The sequence below is a fragment of the Maylandia zebra genome, linkage group LG17 (assembly GCF_041146795.1).
Source record: "Maylandia zebra isolate NMK-2024a linkage group LG17, Mzebra_GT3a, whole genome shotgun sequence".
In the NCBI taxonomy this organism is placed as follows: Eukaryota; Metazoa; Chordata; class Actinopteri; order Cichliformes; family Cichlidae; genus Maylandia; species Maylandia zebra.
In genome coordinates, this window is record NC_135183.1 from 16,034,086 (window position 1) to 16,052,461 (window position 18,376).

Below are 18,376 nucleotides of genomic sequence, written 5' to 3' on the forward strand. Positions count from 1 at the left end.
CGCCATTGCATAAGCTCACCGTTCTCAAGCAGCCAAGCACAGCGGCAACAACGTTGTACAACTGGAGTAAGGTGGAAATTAATAAGGGACAGTGTTAAATGTAGAATAATAGTGGTTTAAGTCAAGTTAAAGAGCCACAATAAGTTTCTATAATACATTTGTCAAAGTTTATTTATTTCTACTGTACTTCAAGGTGATGCTTTGTAGTTTGGTGAATAGTTCTGTGTGCTTGCTTAAGGTCAAAGTTTGAGTGAAGTTTACAAGGTCCTTTAAGAAAAGGTGCACTTAAAGTATACAGTATTTGAAATCTGAACACAGTGCGCTTAATGACATTTAACTAGACTCCCGAGATGGTTGACAAAGATCTCGAAGAGCACCATGCTGTATCACTTACCGAAGTGGAAGAAAATGATGATGAACAAATTACAGAACTACAGACTGTTCGTAAAAGTGAAAGAGTAAGAACACTAACAGAAAAGGGTAAAGAGCTTCAAGAGAAGAAACTCAAAGGCCTCCAACACAGATATGCTGTTGTTTTTGAAAAATGGAGATATGAAGCAAGATTGAGCAAAGTAATATTAAGAAATGAAGTTTCCGAGAGTGAATTGAATGAGCTCATCAACAATGTAAATGTTGCCTGCAAAGATGTACAAACCATTTATGAACAAATACGGCAAACACAAACTCCTGATGCAGATGAAAGACGCAAAGTGGATGCATGTACGTCACTTTCCTTGTTCATTGTCAGAAGAGCTGAAAAACACTTACAAGGAGACCTTGCAGATGGTGATGAAGAGCCATGGCCAGATGTTGGATCATGCTTAGGATCTGAAAGTACTAAATCAAGGTCAAAATCACGAAGGTCTAAAAGTGGTTCAAGCCAGTCATACTCACAAACAATTAAAAGAATAGAAGCAGAGGCTGAGGCAGCTGCGTGTCAGGAAATATTAGCAGTAATGGAGGATCAAGAAAGGGAAGCAGCTGAACTAAAAAAGTTGGAACTTGAAAACTTGGAAAGGCAACAAACAATGGAGGAGCAGCGCAGAAAGATTGAACGCTTGGAAGAGGTTAAAAAATTTAATGCTGCAAGAGCTAAAGTAAAGGTTTATGCAGAAGCTGAAAGTATTTCAGAAAGTCGTAGTTTAGTGCGCAGTATCAAAACTGAGAGCGAAACCTCAGCAATCCCTGCTCCACCACAAGTTCCCTCTCAAGCTCCAAATACAATCCAAGCCCATAATGCCACAAACCCTGCATTTGTTCCACATACTCCCACAGTCATAAACCAAGCCCAACAAAACCCTGGTGTGCAACCTAAGGGCACCACAGGCCAAGCAGGAAACGCATCAAGTCCGCCATTTATCCCTAAAGCAACACAAGCTGCCGCTTCAGCAACTCATCCACAGCCAAACTTGGATCTAGTCGGCATACTAGCAGACGCAATAAGTGCTAATCGTCTTCCAACTCCGGAACCTGCACTGTTCACTGGTGACCCTTTAAAGTTCAAGGACTGGCAGTTGTCATTTGAGACCTTGATTGAAAGAAAAAACATTCCAAAGAACGAAAGACTCTATTATCTCAGGAAGTACCTTGGTGGACCCGCAAAGAGAGTGGTTGAAGGATTTCTCCTAGTGGGCACAGATGAAGCGTATGATGCAGCTTGGGAGGTGCTGGAAAGGCGCTTTGGAGATCTGTTCACTATAGGGAAATGCTTCAGAGACAAACTTCACAGTTGGCCTAAAATAAGCTCCAAGGATGGAAGTGAGTTGAGAGAGTTTGCTGACTTCCTTAGAAGTTGTGAAGCTGCGATGCCACACATAAAGACATTAGAGGTTCTCAATGACTGTATGGAAATTCAGAAACTCTTGCTGAAACTTCCAGACTGGTTGACAACAAGATGGAATCGCGCAGCGATGAAAATAAGAAAAACCCTTAATGGAGAGTATCCATCATTTCACATGTTTACAGACTTTGTATCCACTGAAGCAGACCTAGCATGTGACCCCATAGCTTCAATGCAAGCACTCAAGGGTTTGGAAATCAGTAAACCCAAACACTCACGCAGCCAAGTCGTTCAAGCTAAAACATTAACCGCAACTTCAAGTCACTTAACCACCTCAAGTCACATAAATCCCATGACCTGCCTTTACTGCAAAAGAAATGGTCACACACTGGATAAATGCTTCAAATTCATGGAAAAATCAGTCCAGGATCGTATCAAGTTTGTACAAGCAGAAAGGCTGTGTTTTGGATGTTTGAAGGGGGGACATCATTCTAAGAAGTGTGATAAAAGGAATACGTGTGAGAAATGCCAGAAGAAGCATCCCACGTGTCTGCATGATGACAAGTTTGTGGAGCGTAAAAGGATAATGCCTGCACCGAATGATAACTCTCAAGACAAGGACGAAGGAGATGAACCAGCAACCGCAATCTCTAATAGAGTAACTCAAGTAACTTCGAGCACACTGACATCCTCCATTCTACCTGTCTGGGTTTCATCAAAAAATCACCCAGACAGAGAAGTTCTAGTGTATGCCCTCCTCGATTCTCAGAGCGATACATCCTTTGTCTTGGATGAAGTAGCCCAGGATCTCGACACAGATAAGAGTAAGGCTCATCTAAGACTATCGACCATGTCCGCCAAGTCAACAGTCATACCATGTGAGAAACTGGTAAATCTTCAAGTTAGAGGCTACAAGCAGGAAAAGAGAATTACATTGCCACCGGTCTATACAAGAGAATTCATCCCTGTGAACAGATCACACATCCCGACGTCTGAAACTGCTTTGAATTGGCCTCACCTCGAAAGGCTGGCAGATAGGTTACCTCCAATGCTTGAATGTGAAGTTGGTCTGCTTCTCGGCTATAACTGTCAGCAAGCCCTTCTTCCACGGGAAGTCATTGCAGGTGAGGAGAATCAGCCTTACGCACAGCTAACTGATCTCGGCTGGAGCATAGTTGGTTGTACGTCTCAAGTTCAAAATCACAATGATGATATTGGCATAAGCCACAGAATCATTGTTCGAGAAGTTACTCCTGCAGTACAACAAGCAGTTGAACTCAGGCAAGAAGTGCATTTTGTATGCAGAACTCAAGTGAAGGAAGTGGGTCCAGCTGATGTAATAAAGGCTTTGGGATCTGATTTCTCTGAGCATGAAACAGATGACAATCCAGTCTCTCAGGAAGACATTTTGTTCATGTCAAAGGTGACTAAAGGCATAAGGCGAAAGGAAAACGGTCACTATGAACTCCCATTGCCACTCAAAACCGACGACCCGAATCTTCCAAACAACAAACAATGTGCTGAGCATAGACTGTCGTCGTTGGAACGTCGGCTCAGAAGAGATGAGAAATACTATGAGGATTACGTCAAGTTCATGGACGACATCATAACCCGTGGAGACGCAGAGAAGGTCCCAGAGCAAGAACTGGATAAGGAGGCAGCATGGTATATACCACACCATGGAGTATACCACCCCCACAAACCTGAGAAGATACGTGTGGTTTTTGATTGTTCGGCCCGTTTCCAGGGGACATCTCTTAACGATCACCTTCTGACTGGACCAGATCTTACCAACGCACTGATTGGAGTGCTATGTCGATTCAGAAAGGGCCCCATCGCCATCATGTGTGACGTGGAGAGGATGTTCCACCAATTCCACGTCATCAAGGAGCATCAAGACTATTTGAGGTTTCTTTGGTGGGACAAAGGCGATTTAAACTCTGAGCCTTCAGTGTACAGGATGAGAGTGCATCTTTTTGGAGCAGCTTCATCTCCCGGATGCTGCAATTTCGGACTCAAACATATTGCTTCTCAAGGTAGAGACAGATTCAGCGAAAAGACTATTGAGTTCATCCAAAGAGGTTTTTACGTCGATGACGGACTCGCTAGTGTGACATCAACAGTCGAAGCCATACAGTTGGTAAACGAGTCAAGGGCACTTTGTAAAACAGGCAACCTACATCTGCATAAGTTTGTGTCAAACGACAAAGAAGTGCTTGCAGCTATTCCCCAAGAGGAACAAGCTAAAGCCAAAGACCAGGACATGGCTCTTGGAGAACTCCACATTGAACGTGCACTTGGAGTGCAATGGTGCATAGAGGCAGATGAATTCCAATTCAGAGTCCAAGTTAAAGACAACCCATTGACAAGGAGAGGGGTGCTCTCGATTGTTGCTTCAGTCTTTGATCCCCTTGGGTTCGTTGCCCCATTCATATTAATTGGAAAGCAGATACTCCAAACGTTGTGCAAGGACAAAGTTAATTGGGACGAGGATCTCCCAGATCACATTCTACCACAATGGGAAGCATGGTTGCGAGACCTGCCCAAGTTGGCAGCTCTGAAGATCCCACGAAGCTACTCGCAAGATGCGGACATTGTGCAGTACGAATTGCACAGTTTCTCGGATGCGAGCCTCAGTGGTTATGGCGCATGTTCATATCTCAGAGCAAAAGGTAGAGAAGGACAGGTCAGTTGTGCACTCGTCATGGGCAAGGCAAGAGTAACGCCCATTAAGCAAACAACCATCCCAAGGCTCGAACTGTCATCGGCCGTGACTTCAGTTTGCATTGCAGATGTGATCAAACGAGAACTAGACATCCAAAATCTACAGGAATATTATTGGACAGATTCACAAGTCGTATTAGCATACATAAATAATGATGCTAAAAGATTTCACACATTTGTCGCCAATCGAATTCAACGAATAAGACAAAGCACAAGTCCTGGGAAATGGCAGCACGTCAGCTCAGAGGAAAATCCAGCTGATCAGGCCTCAAGAGGTTTAAATGCTACTCAGCTGAAAGATTCAAACTGGTTGAAAGGTCCCGATTTTCTTTGGAAACAAGAGCTTCCAGTCAAAGAGGAAATGGTGGGAGAGGTTGAAGAAATGGATCCTGAAGTCCGTAAAGGCTATACGCACACTGTACATTCGAAGGAAGCAAACCCAGTGCTAGAGCGTTTAAAGAAGTTCTCCAGTTGGTCGAGAGCTATCAAGGCCATTGCCAGGCTCAGGCGATTCATCAAAGAGTACAAGGGTGTTCAACGAAGAACGAACAAAGTGACAGATCTTGAAGAAAGAAAAGACACAGAATTATTCATCATCAAGCTAGTGCAAAGAGACATCTTTACTGAGGAAATACAGAAGATCAGATCTCAAGGAGAAAATTCTCTGCACAAGCGCAGCAGACTAAGGCAGTTGAATGCCTTTTTGGACAAGTCGGATGTTCTCAGGGTAGGAGGAAGATTATCTCAATCAACTTTACACTATGATGTAAAACATCCTGCAATTCTCCCCAAGGAGTCCCATGTGTCAGCCCTCCTCGTCAAACACTACCATGAAGGTGTACATCACCAGGGAAGAGGGATGACAATAAATGAATTGCGGGCAAATGGGATATGGATTTTAGGATGTGGGAGTGTTGTTTCTTCACACATTTACCATTGTGTTAAGTGCAGAAGATACAGAAAGGCTACAAATGTCCAACAGATGTCAGATTTGCCAGAAGTGAGAACAGAAACAGCACCTCCTTTCACGTATTGTGGCGTCGACTGTTTCGGGCCATTCATGGTAAAGGAAGGAAGAAAGGAAGTCAAAAGGTATGGACTACTGTTCACGTGTTTATGTTCACGAGCTGTGCACATTGAAACACTAGATGACTTATCGACAGATGCCTTCATGAACGCTCTTCGAGTTCTGATAGCCATAAGAGGTCCTGTCCGTCAATTAAGATGCGACCAAGGGACAAACTTTATGGGCGCCAAAAGAGAACTTTTGGAGTTAATGAAGGATATGGATCAAGAACCACAAAGAGCTATGGGTTGTGAATTTGTGGTGAACGTTCCGGCAGCTAGCCACATGGGGGGCGTCTGGGAACGTCAAATTCGGACAGTACGAAGTGTACTGACAGCGATGCTGGACAAGTTCTCAAACAGACTCGATACAGCTAGTCTAAGAACACTGCTTTACGAGACAATGGCCATCATTAACAGCAGACCTTTAAGTGTTGAGTATCTCAATGATCCCTTGGGACCAGAGCCACTAACTCCCAATCACATATTAACGATGAAATCTTCGGTTATTCTTCCACCTCCAGGAGAGTTTTGCAGAGAGGATTTGTACTTGAACAAAAGATGGAAAAGAGTGCAATTTCTGGCAAATGAGTTTTGGCAAAGGTGGAGGCGAGAGTATCTGTTAAATCTCCAGCGGCGACAGAAGTGGCAGAACGTCTCACGAAACCTGCGAGTAAATGACATTGTGATACTGCAGGATGATAATGCTCCAAGATGTAAATGGAAACTTGCTCTAATAGTAGAGGCTATAGAGAGCTCAGATGGCAAGGTTCGAAAGGTGAAGCTCAAGACCAGTGAAACTACTTTTGACAGGGGGAAACCACGGACAAGGCTGATATATCTGGAAAGACCTGTTCACAAGGTAGTGACTTTACTGGAGACTGACATGCAAGGTGAACCAGACTCTAATGTTGACACTCATTAGAAAATCACATTGCAAACAATGAGTGATTTTGGTGGGAGTGTAAGTGTCACAGAAATGGCTTATGTATAAAGAAGTTTAATAGATGGTTCCAGCAGTTAAAATGTTCTTGCTTGTACATTTCTGTGGCCAATATTGTAAGGGTGTGTTTATCTTGTCAGAAAGAACAAGTTTTGTTACACCGCTATTATCGCGAGGTTTGGGCGTGATAGTATAGGCTGTGAGCCCACGTTTAATAATCACGCTAAGGAGTCCAGCGAGCTATCTGCAAAGGCCTGGTTAGTCTACCAGCGGTACAAGAATGCACAAGACTGTAAAGCTATTCTTCTAGGACCTCCGAAGTGGCAGGCGGCCACGAGTTTTCACGGCGTTCAATAAATGCAGCGAAGCGCCCGTCTTGAAGAAGCCGTGCCTGTGTTGTCATTTCGGAGTTACAGCACCAAAGGAAACAATGGTGTTTTCAAGGTGCTTCACACTGTAAGGTAACAACTTACAGTATTAAAAAGAAAACCCCAAAAGAACAAACCCCTCTGAGCAAGCACGAGGCGACAGTGGGAAGGAAAAACTCCCTTTTAAGAGGAAGAAACCTTCGACAGAACCAGGCTCAGGGTGGGGTGGCCATCTGCCGCGACCATTCCTGGGGATTTCAAAAATGACTTGATCTGATCTAAATGTAAAACTAGCTAATTTAAAGTGTCCAGTGAGTTTTAGAAAATATCTTGCTGTTGATATCACGATGTCACTATAAAGGGGAAACTTTGTTTCCTCCCTTAAACCTCCCAAAAAATGCACGCACCGATGAAAAGCACTTAGATATCCAACTTGGTTCTGGGAATATCTTTCTTTTGAAAGTTTTAACAATATCTTCATCAAGATCTTGGACGTTTAATTGCCAGGATGTCACAATAACCGCTACATGCTTCCATCTTTTACAGAGGGATTTGAAAACCCTCTCGCTGAGTTTCTTGAACTTCTCTGGGGGGATTTTGTTGTATTCTGCCCTGATTTCAGTCCAGATTTTCATGGTAAGCCGGTTGGAGATAGCTTCAGCATTTTCAATGCTGAAGACTGTGTCTGATGTTTTTGCAACCTGGGAAATCAGTCCTTCCACAAAGATTTCCACTGAAAGTCTGCATCTTTCTTTCTTTTCATATGATTCCAGTCTATCGATAATTGTTACTGCCAACAGGTGTTCTTGGAATACTGAAGTAGTTATGATATTAAATATTGGTTCTCCCATTAAATTCATTGAATCCTCCTCCCCACTCCTCCCCATTTCCAATGATATTAGTGACCAATTATATAATTGGTCACAAATATCAGTGAAAATGGCATTAGCAATGCAGTCAAAATAATTCTGCACTTTTCGGTCTAAATGCAAATCCATCCCCTTGAATTTGTCCAAGAGTAGATCCAACAAACGTTTTTGGTGAGAATGAGGGCACTTTAAAAGTTTACCAAGCTTTGAAAGCACAGCCTGAATTAATGTCTCTAACCATCTTTCAAAGTCTAAGGTGTTTTCAGGTGGCTCACAGTCTACAGAAGATCTGTGATTCTGTATCTTTTTATATGACTCCGTTTGACTTATGTTTGTTAACGGTGGGATGCTGGCTTCATGTTCAACACAGGATTTCTGCTGCTGGGGATCTGGAATTGGATTGTTTTCTGCTTTTGCAGCACTGTGTTGGTCAGCATTTTGACAGCGTTCTTCTGTGTTAGCTGTTTCTTGGCTGTTAGCATCTATATTCTGTGCTGTATCAAACTCCTGCTCAGCAGAATCGTCCAAAAATTTCACAGGTGACAAAACCGTTTTGCCAGTGGTGGTGTGGACAGAACAGTTTTCATGTACAGGGGAGTTCTGGGAAGACCTCAGTGGTGATACTGCTAGTGACTGTGCACACAGGTCCATTACGTCCTTTAAAAAACCTGCAAGCCGCTTAGCGGTGAAGCAATCCGGATAGCCTGAGGTAAGCGCGTCCAACTGCTTTTTCGAAAAACTACTTAACAAGTTATCCAAGAGGGATACCAAAGCATGTACTGTAGAATTATCCCGATTGGTCTGAACTGTTTCATCATTTGTCATTGTGTTACAGTTTGAGCTTGCCATTTCACTTTTTTGTTTTTTATGTCTAAAATGTTGTTTTGTGTTAAACTCCGTGTTTGAACGTTTAAAGCGCTGCTGTCCCGCTGTGTGAATGCGTTTCAACTGAACAGCCAGGTCTATATATAAGGTCGGTTTCATTGTAACGTCACCAGTCAAAGGACTGGCCCGGCTCGTCATAACGAAAGGGGCGGGACAAATCTGTTGCTTAGCAACTGAAAAAAAGGCACACCGCGCTGAATGCTACATCCGGCCTGCGACGGTACACCGCCTCCGCACCACCGTTTAAACATGAAGTGTGGATGTTAGAAGATCCCAAATATGGTGAGCTACTGGGAAATTACTCACGTTTTTGTTCTTGAGAGTGAGCGATAATAAGCGACATTTTATTGAGAAATTACAGTAGTCTGTCTGTTTCTCTTCATAGCTCTTTTCAAAACACGGTTACCTTTGGTTTGTTTGGCTCGCAGCTTAAAACGTAGTTTCAGTGTTTTTGCCTTCTGTGATTAATTCTGGTTTGCCTGCTTTATGGAGCTCAAACCAAGGCAAAATTGAAGTATCAGTATTTAAATGTAAATAGACTCAAACTAGGAGTGGATCAAAGGGGGTCCTTTCAGGTGCCAAATCTCCACTGCTAACATTTTATGCATGTTTAGCTTAATTGTAGAAAAGGTGCTTGTAATAATGTTTGGGTGAATAGGTGAATGAGGCATGTTGTATAAAGCGCTTTTTAATGCACGAGCAAAATACAAAAACCCTATATAAAAAGCAGTCAGCTTACCATTTATGTATTTGTTCCATTGAACGCTTCTGTGAAAATCAATTTGATACTTGTTCAAATAAAAAAATTGAATCGATTAGTTGTTTTCTCAACATTTATTAATCGACTATATGCAGAAAACTGTGACACTGTGGAACCCTTATTGCCGTTGTTGCCCTGAGGCAACAGACCAATTTCAATAGCATCAAATAAGGGTTAAAATAATTTAAGGAAAAATGAATTCAAATGATTTTCTGTAACTACAGAAATGACCTAAATAAGACACATTCATTTTTATCGTTTTGTCAACAACAGGGCGCATGAGGTTTGTTCAATATTTGTTGTGTCTACAAGGCTCAGGCGCCCCCAAGTGTCTTATTTGTATAGTTGAAAGCATTATAAAGGAACGCAAAACTAAATTACATATAATTATAATTCTTGGCACTTTCTGGTGTGTGTGAGTTAGTGTTTCTCTTTTATGATTTGTGGGTCCAGCATCAAATTCAGAATCCTTCCCATCACACATGAGGTCTTGAATAATCATCTTATTTTAAAGACCTCGTAGTTTGATAGTTTGCTCCCTGACCGTGGTTCTGCCAGAGGGTGCTTCCTGTTAAAAGTGAGTTGTTCCTTCCCACTGTATTGAGGTTTTTTCTTTTTAATTGTAGACTTTCTACCTTACAATCTATACCACCTCGAGGAGAATGTTGTTGTGATTCAGCTCTGCATAAATACAATTAAATCGAATTAAGTGGGTTCAGCTAATTTGTGAAATAAATGTGAGTGACACGGTAAGTAATAGCCTGCATGTAACTCATTGTAAGAAGAGCAATATCGCCCCCTCCTGGTTCAACTTTTTTTTTCTTTGCAGTAATCTTTCCAATAATAATACATATGCACTAACCTCATGCTTGCTGTTAACAATAGCCTAAAGACATAAAATCAAGTTTAGTTTTTTCTTTAAGTTTATGTTTTTTATATGGTTGGCATTTATTTTGTTTCTTTTTAATAATTATATTGATTCTATTGATTGTTTGCCAAGCACTGAGGTCTCTGCTTAGACTGTGCTACTGGGATCACTGATTTAAAAATGAGGCAAAAGCGCCAAAGTTGTGCTCAAAAACAGTACAGTGAGCTACAACCTGTTGCTGTAGTAATTCTAACACACTTATTGTTTTTAAATACATACATGTTTAGTTTTTTTAAACCTAATTATATAATTTTTTTTGCAAAAGTGTCACCTAAACACCCAAATATACGTAATTCAAAACTTACTTTAATTATTACCCATTTGGCTGGTAACATGGACCCAGTCTGATGGATAGTTACTGAACAGATAGTCTTTTCTTTAAAGGCTGCAGTCAAAGCAAATCATTGTAAAAACAAGACAAGTCAATAAAAAACAAGTAATAACTATAATACTAAACTACAATAGAGAGAAAATCCAGTAAATATAATTATATTATGTAAAAAAATATACAAATATTTACCTCTAATTTAAAAAGACATTACAAGGGTACTAGTTTCATTTTAATCTAAACATAATCTAAATTGACACTAAATCAGTTTAAATATTACAGCTGAAGGTGATTTTAATAAATGTACTGCTGCTTGACTTTGTTTTACTACTGCAGTATAATTTATCATGTACAAAAGCTCCAAATGTTGTTTCTCTGACTTAATGTTCTGATGACGTTTGTGTTATTTTGCAGGAAATAGTCAGGACCCAGATGAACCTGTGCTGGAATTCAGTGTGGGTGAGTAATATGAGCATTTATGAAGGCTGTCCATGACCCGTAATTAAATTTAGCGTCATTAGTCTTATTTTGTCTCTCAGTGCAGGTATGTAATGTGACAAAACCGCTAATGATCTGATATGTTTGGGATGGATGGGCTGTGAATTATATAGTGAATTGTCTTATTTTGTCGCTCTGTGCAGGCTAGGGCCTATTATATGCTGTAGCCTGAAAGTAGCTGAGTTGCAGAGGATGGAGTGATCACTGGCTTTCTACTTACAGGGTGGTGGGTCTCAGAGGACAATTGCTACCCCTGTTGAAGTGAACAACGTGTGGAGTGCAACTGGCTTTGTGGCATAGCTGGCTCTGGCCTTGGACTGTGTGTTTTTACTTTGTACCTAAATGGGACACTGGACTTTTAACTATTATTCATTGTGTTTATAAATAAAATTTTAGAATTTTATTGACTGTCATCTTTTTGCCCACGGCGGAGACGGTTGGTCAGACCTAGAATCTCTTTATGTGTGTGTGTGTGCGTAACATCAGCAGGGTTTTGCATAAAAGAGTGTGAGCAGGTCAAAAGGTCAATTCATTTATTGTAGTTTTATGGCAGCACCTTCTAGTGGCCTTGAAGCAAACAGTCTCCTAACTAAGCCATGGCATCTCCGGTCTCTCCTACTTTTGTGTGCTCTGCTGGAGGAGCAGCATTGGATCTAGTGATACTGAGTAAGCTGATTAGGACTGGCGTGGAGAAATGTGGTTTGCATGAGTTAACTGCTACTCCTCTACATCTAAACGAGCCAGTTGAGGAGGTTCAGGCATCTGACAAGGGTGCCTCTTGAGCGCCTCCTGGGTGAGATGTTCCAGGCATGTCCCACCAGGACAGACAGGACACACCCAGGACATGTTGGGGAGATCACAGCACTCAGCAGAGAATGCCTCAGTGTCCCCCAAATAATGGAGGAGCTGGCTCGGGAGAGTAAGGTCTGGGTCTTCTCTGCTTATGCTACTGCCACCAAAACTAGACGCCAGATAAGCTCAGAAAAATGAACAACCTGTTTAAATAAAGGTTAATTTAAAAAAATGTTTGTCATTAGCTAGTCTGTGTACATGTACTTCTTCTCCAGTGTTGAAAATGTTAAACTCACAACCTGCACATTTTCTGGTTGCATCATCAAATAAATACCCCCAAAAGTAGTCTGAATACTTTTACACTGGTTTTATGCTGCGATATTTTCAAAGTCTTTCACTGAACACATTCAGTCACACATTGTTCATAATTTATTGGAAGTTTATTGTTTAATGTCCTGTCTAAATAACTTCAGTCACCATTTGTATTCATTAATGAATAACTGACTTCTAATATTAAAAGAAATAGAAACTGTTGTGCTGTTGTTCACGTAGAAGGGCCTGCTGCTGGATGTCCAGACTTTGTGCGTCAGTGGGAAGGTCAGGGTACAGGGTTCGAACCTCCTCATGAGATGTCGTATCTGCTGGATAAAAGCAAGCTACATCACATCAGGGATTGTCCTAGAGCTGCCCTACAGTAACAATCAACTGACTAATATATGAAATACTTGCAGTAGCACAATAATAAACACAAAGCAAAAAAGTGTTTAGTGAAGATAAAAAAAAACCCCATCAAAGTTTTAGTTTCGTGGTACATCGATGGAGCTATTGGTTTGGTCGCACTGCTGATAAGAGCTGTGTGTCTCATCATAAGGAAAAGAATGAAAGGTGAGAACATTTACAGATACAACATTTGTAAGTTGTTCTATGAATGTTAGAGTTGACTGTTTTTGTCTTTCCAGGAAACAAAATGCAGAAGAGTGAAAATCCTGTGAGTTTTGAAACATCCATCCATCCATTCGCTTCCGCTTATCCTTTTCAGGGTCGCGGGGGGTGCTGGAGCCTATCCCAGCTGTCATAGGGCGAGAGGCAGGGTACACCCTGGACAGGTCGCCAGTCTGTCGCAGGGCTAACACATTGAGACACAGACAACCATTCACACTCACACCTAGTGGCAATCTAGATTATCCAATTAACCTATCCCCACAAGCTGCATGTCTTTGGACGGTGGGAGGAAGCCGGAGTACCCGGAGAGAACCCACGCAAACACGGGGAGAACATGTGTTGTACGGTGGCCCTGAGAGGCCACTGCAACTTAAGACAACACCAGCAATAAGAAAAATGCTGCAAAAGCACACAAAACACAACGAAAAGAGGAAAAACGACAGCGGAAATAGGAAAAAAAAAGATTTGCAAAAGCACAAAGTGTTTCTGGGGAGACAATAACCTGACGGACCAGTTGCAGGAACCAAAATATGCTAAGAATTGCGCTGGGAGACACTTAAAAGAAGTGGAGGATTTATCGGTTTTGTGAGGAAAGAAAAGATGAGTGGTATATGTGTTAGCCTAACTATTAGCCTAAAAATTCATCATCAGTATTATATGAGTCATGATAAAACACACCTAGCATGTTTTGGGTTCCTGCAACTGGTCCGTCGGGTTATTGTCTCCCCAGAAACACTCCCCTTTGCTTTTGGAAATCTGTTTTTTCCTATTTCTGTTTTCGTTTTTCCTATTTACGTTTTTTTTTCCTATGTCTGTTACCATTTTTCTTATTTCTATTTTGTTTTGTGTGTTTTGCAGTGTTTTTTTTATTGGTAAATGGACTGATTCTTATATAGCAATTTTCTACTCTCCCAGAGTAGTCAAAGCACTGTAAACAACATGCCTCATTCACCCATTCATACAAGCACGTCTAAAGGTATAGGTGAATTGAAAAATCTAAATTGCCCATAGGTGTGAATGCAGGAGTGAATGTGAGCGTGAATGGTTGTCTGTCTCTGTGTGTTGGCCCTGCGACAGACTGGCGACCTGTCCAGGGTGTACCCCGCCTCTCGCCTTATGACAGCTGGGATAGGCTCCAGCACCCCCCGCGACACTGAAAAGGATAAGTGGATGGATATTACTGAGGAGTCAGCATGTTTTTCTCTTCATTGTTTAGGTGGATCCTGAAGTTTCCTATGTCACCATCAGCAACACCTAGAAAACCAAGATAAGGTGTTTTGTTTAGTGATATCTGTATGTTTGTTTGTTTGTTATTATTTTATCTATATATCAGACAGCTTTTTTCAGGTTCGTGTTGATGATGAAATGATGCAGTGACTTCTGCTCTACTGTCAATTTTAAAATAACATAGTTCAAGCAGTTGAATTCTTAAATGACTCTTCTTTAAAAAGTGTTCAGTGTTTTATGTCTGGTCCGTGTGTCATCTTTGTCTTTACAATGTTGCAGCAATACTGTAGTAATGATATGATATGATATACCTTTATTAGTCCCACAAGGGGAAATTTAAATGTTGGTTTAGTGTAAGCTCAGCTTTTTAACTAATGTAAGAAGTGTTATGACTGACTCGTTTTTAATACCTAAATCTGGCCTCAGTGCACAAACCTAAATGAATCGGTACATATGAAAGCGCCCAAGTCACAAGCTGTGTTCAAGGACATGGATAAAACAAAAAGGTTCAAATCTGTGCACAAAAACCCCACAAATCAGTGTCACTGTTTTAAAATCTGCTGCGAGACCGCTCTAAATGTCAGCGTTTTCTTTACGTAAAGACTGGGGTCTGTAACATATCAGCTCGTTTCTTATTTATTAAAGAACATGCCTGACACCAGGCTTTTGAGTTAACGGCTCCATTAGATCTCTGCAAGTATTTTTAAGTATTTTTAGGTTCTTTCCAGCAGGATTTGTGGCTAGTTCTGGAGCTTGACCCTAAAAGATTTCAGTGTGTCGGTGCTTCTGCTTTCCCTGTTGTCCTTCTGTTCCATCTTTTTTTCTGTTTCTGTCAAATTTAAAAACAACTGCACTCTGAAATACACACTCTTTGCAAGATGTTGTCTAAACTAGTGGTTGGAAGGCATAATTGTGTTTGGTCTCTGATGGTTTATTTACACTTTTTGCAGGCCACGCCCACGGACTACAGAGCCATGATGAGCAACAAAGCCAAGAAGTCTATGGACTTCCTGCTGATGCAGGACACCTCCCCGACAATAGCCACGGACGTGTCACTGCAGTACCGCCTCGACATCGTCTTCTGCCAAACGGTCACCTACACATATTTTAATTATTGAATGTCTGAGCTGATGCGTTTATCCTGGAGTGACTCAGAGTGAAGGAGAAGGCCAAGAAGAAGTGTAAATATCATAGAAGCAAGGAGTTCAGAGCTCTACGACTTAGTGTCTTTATGGTATTTATGTGTGTAATGGAGACCAGGGGTTCCATTACCCTTACTTGTATTTTTATTAATTGACTGACTGATTTGTATTTAAAAACCATAATGAAGAAAAACACACACTGGTTGATTGTGATCTTTATTAGGTTTTTTGGGTTGTTATTTAAGTGACTCGTGAAAGGTGAAGAGACAGGGGGACTGGCCATCCTACCTGTGTCAGGAAAAGAACCCGTGTTAGAGCTGTTCACATTTAATCATTTGTCTGTAACCTAAATTAGTTGTATATGTAAAAAGAGAAGTGTTAACAGTACTCACTTTATAAAGAGTAAAAGCAGCTCAATCACCTGCTTATGAGCTCCTGGAGCAAACCAATGTGCCAGGCTAGGGGAGTGTGTGTTGGAGTGATTTTGTTAAAAGTTGTCATTATTGTGCTTGGACCTTGTCTTGAACTGTATGTTCAGATATTTTTCTGTTCCTCCCCCACATGTAGGATGTTGGGGATGTTACTAGCTATAGTTTTCAACTGCAGGCACAATCTATGTAAGATTCTGGTTTCCTTATTTGGTAAGGAATGTTCACTTCCTGCCCTTTACAGTATGGGCTCACCATGTAAATGGTGGACTGTTAAAGAGGTTAAGCCATATACGAGGTTGAGGGGAGATGCCCTTTTATGACTAGAGATGCGGTTAAAACGTTTGTAACCAGGAAGTCACGTATACAGACACACATACACACACACACACACAGTGCCTTAGCTTTTACCACACAACATATGGGGTTTACAATGGGCAGTTGTGTAACTGTTTTCATTCAATAAAAGGCTGGAGTTGGAGTTGTCTGAGTTTGGGTGTAGAGCTTGCAACTCTGAGAATCTGACCAGGCTTCCCCTGCACAAGTAAAAACCAATCGAACTCTGATTGTCTTACTTTGTTCTGAGTCAGCGAGGGCTGAAACCTAACTGTGTGGTTAAGGTGTTTTAATGCAGCGGTCCCCAACCGCTGGGCCACGGACCGTCGTTTGGTCGAGAGATGAGGCTCGGGTGTGAAATGTATGGTTTTCAGAGTTTTTATCGTTTTTTATCGTTATTTTGTTATCGTTTTTATCGTTAACTCTGTTTTCCTGGGTCTTTCACGTGTGTTATGAATAAATCTTCTTTTTTTCCGGTACCGGTACTAGTTTTATTTTGTTGTATTTATCTGTGACACCTTAAAGGCCGGTCCGTGAAAATATTGTCGGGCATAAACCGGTCCGTGGCGCAAAAAAGGTTGGGGACCGCTGTTTTAATGTATATAGAAGAGACTGAAGTTTATATGTTATGGAATTATTTATAGGACTTGTTCCAAATCTTCATATGTCTATGATGTGTTATATCTTGGTTATATTGTAGTGGTTTTCTTATGGGGAGGGTTTTGTTTTCCTTTGGTTTGCTGACCCCCAGACTTGGTCTATTCCAGATGCTCACCTGAATCAGGTAGAGTATAACAGGAAGCCATTTGCTTTTCAGAAGGGTTGGATTCTTTGCTGTATCACCATGTGTTCTCATTAATAAAGTACATTTTACTCCAGTCTCGTGCTATTTTAGTGGAAGTGACCCATGACCGTCGGCCAAAACTGACAATATGACTATTAAAAGTCTGAGTAATACTGTAATTTTCTGCTGCTCATTCCTGTGCAACATCCCATTTGGCCTCCCGTCATATTTCTTTTCAAGATTTTCTTATTTAATCACTAGTGTACATATATTTATATTTATAGATACATATATATTTAGTCATCTTTTCTCTTTTACCACGTCTCTCTAATATTTTGCTCTTTACTATTTTTCTATTTTTTATTTTATTATATTTTATTATATTTCTACTGTACCATGCTGCTGAGTGACTGCTGCTCGTCAAACACATTTCATTGCAATGTTGACCCTGTGCTAACTTGCATATGACAAATAAAACTGAAAACAGTAAAGGCAAAGGGAACACATCAAGTAAGGATTTCACACTCCCACTCACAACGGCACTTTCAAAGCATAAAGCCAAATATTTCAAAATTTCATTTTGAGGCATTTTAAAAATGAATGTGTTTGAGTTTCATTGCTCCAAAGCAATGTTTTCATATAAGCAAGACAACAACCAGTTTGCAACCATGTAAGTACAGTCCTCTATTGTAAACAGACGTGTTGGCAATCTGTCTGCGTTTATAAATTAGACAACAGTTATTTGCAGATCTTCATCAATCTGCCTGAGAGTGATTGCAGTCGGTCTGAGTTGGACTGCAACTGTTTTGAGTCAGGTTGCCTCCAAGGAGGCAGTTTATTATTTTCCTTTCCTAGTTGGAGAGATGGCTGTTGTTTTGTTTTTACTGTAGTGTGCTGGGCCATTAATGGCTCAGGGGCTGCAGCGTATCCGCGCCAACACCTAAGGCCAACGTGGAATCACCGGTCAGACTAACATAAAGAAAAAATCTGTTAAATTACACATTTGTATTCATTAAGTCACAGACAATGAAAACAAGCAGAAATCAAGATGTAATATTTTTATAATTTTATTGATGTTAAATTAAAGTCCCAGCTTAGTTATGTTGTCAGTGCAAGTCACTTCAATCTGTATAGCACCAAAGGAAACAATGGTGTTTTCAAGGTGCTTCACACTGTAAGGTAACAACTTACAGTATTAAAAAGAAAACCCCAAAAGAACAAACCCCTCTGAGCAAGCACGAGGCGACAGTGGGAAGGAAAAACTCCCTTTTAAGAGGAAGAAACCTTCGACAGAACCAGGCTCAGGGTGGGGTGGCCATCTGCCGCGACCATTCCTGGGGATTTCAAAAATGACTTGATCTGATCTAAATGTAAAACTAGCTAATTTAAAGTGTCCAGTGAGTTTTAGAAAATATCTTGCTGTTGATATCACGATGTCACTATAAAGGGGAAACTTTGTTTCCTCCCTTAAACCTCCCAAAAAATGCACGCACCGATGAAAAGCACTTAGATATCCAACTTGGTTCTGGGAATATCTTTCTTTTGAAAGTTTTAACAATATCTTCATCAAGATCTTG

The 18,376-nt window shown here is 41.0% G+C and overlaps 2 long non-coding RNA genes across 2 annotated transcripts; both read left to right on the plus strand.

Moving 5' to 3' along the window:
• The first annotated feature begins 7,558 nt into the window (after positions 1 to 7,558).
• On the plus strand, positions 7,559 to 11,551 carry LOC143413243 (uncharacterized). Its single transcript, XR_013093862.1, has 3 exons — positions 7,559 to 8,916; positions 11,065 to 11,109; positions 11,292 to 11,551. It is a non-coding gene; the product is annotated as an uncharacterized LOC143413243 (long non-coding RNA).
• Positions 11,552 to 13,090: 1,539 nt separating this feature from the next.
• LOC143413187 (uncharacterized) lies at positions 13,091 to 16,893 on the plus strand. The gene is made up of 2 exons (XR_013093807.1): positions 13,091 to 14,154; positions 15,060 to 16,893. It is a non-coding gene; the product is annotated as an uncharacterized LOC143413187 (long non-coding RNA).
• The last annotated feature ends 1,483 nt before the right edge of the window (positions 16,894 to 18,376 follow it).